Genomic DNA, 1,690 nt, shown 5'->3' on the forward strand with positions numbered 1-1,690 from the left:
ACCGGTCGCTTCGGTCTGCTGAATTCAAGAAATTCGGCCGACCGATTACCGACATGTTAAAATTCAAATTATAATACATATATGGTATGAAATCCATACAATCAATGAGAATATTCACTGTAATAATAGTAGTTTCCATATCCAGTCCATCTTTTCTATAACTATACGAAATACACCTCTATAAATGGGAAAAAAAAGAATAAAGGGACCTTTCACTGATTCTTTCAACAAGCAACCCCTGACGGGCTATGCTCCCACTCCCTTTTTTCTCTTCTCTTGTCCTTCACTCGATCCCTAGACTCTTAGGGTGTGTTCACAATGGATAATTTAGGATCCAACGTCCTAAAAGGTAGTGTGATGATCATGGATATGCCACAAACGAGAAGTGGGAGAGACTACAAAAGAGAAACCTCCCGAAGGGAGATAACACACATGGAACACAATAAAGAGGCTACACAACCAGACTTCCATACACAGGTCAATGGAGCAATTCAAGGTCCATGTAACAGGGATAATCCTGACCATTTTCAAGGGAGGTTCCGAACCCACAAGTGGGAAGAGATGGCATTCAGGAGAGGTATGCTCCGTCATCCCATATCCACACAACCATTTGTCAATTCTCTTTATAGATGCAGGGTACCTCTACAATGAAGCAATTGTCATCATGACACTGATCAATAACTACCAGTAGGTAGTATTCTTGCTGATACAGAGAGTTTAGTCAATATCCTGTTCAAAACGGTGTTTGAGAAGATCGACCGATTGACAACACCGACCTACCTGTTATTCAGATTTTCAGGGGAAAGGATCGGTCAACCACTGTCGAACAACTGTCAGACGGTGACCTCCACCTACCATGTGGTCATAAAGTTCTCAGACAATAGGGAGGTGATCATTGTCCGGGGAAACTTGGAGCAGTCTAAAAACTGCTATTTGTGAGTGATTTTGAAAGTCTACCACGAACCACTAGACATCCAGATCCAGAGGGAAGGAGATCTCGAGACCAGTGAGACCATCCTATAAGTGCTTGTGTCTGACGTAGAACCAGGTAAATTTTTCCTAATCAGTGAACATTTTGATACAGGGCTCGAGAACCAGCTAATACAGGTGCATTGGGAGCACCCAAAGGTGTTCACTTGGATCGTAGCAAAGATGCTCGACGTTTCAATCGATGCGACGTGCCACCAGTTGAACATCAGCCCCTACTCTCGTCTGGTCCAACAAAAGATCCAGCCTAATTCCAAGACTTTGGCCGAACTGATAGCAACAAAACTACAAAAGTTGTAGGGCGTCGGCTACATTCGTGAAGTCCATTACCCAACCCGGCTCTCGAATATCGTCATGCTCAATTTACATGTGGCTCTTAATAACAAAAGTTAAATCCCACCTAAATTAAACTTTGAATTTAATTGAGCTTAAAATTAATGAATCAAGCCAAATCATGTCATCAAAAAAACGAAAATGTTGTTATGTTTTAATCAATATTATATAGATGAATTAATAATCTATGCACGCATGGATGCATCATTTTTATCAAACTAGAAGTTTTTTCATAAGAAAATTAAAATTATTTTAGTTGGGATTTATCATTTGGTCGAATAGATGTTAATAAACATATCAAGATAATCAAATATAATGCCGCATTCAACTGTACCTAAAAAATTAGGATAATTAATAATCTTTTATTTAA

This window comes from Phalaenopsis equestris, unplaced genomic scaffold (genome assembly GCF_001263595.1).
Source record: "Phalaenopsis equestris unplaced genomic scaffold, ASM126359v1 Scaffold000036, whole genome shotgun sequence".
Lineage (NCBI taxonomy): Eukaryota > Viridiplantae > Streptophyta > Magnoliopsida > Asparagales > Orchidaceae > Phalaenopsis > Phalaenopsis equestris.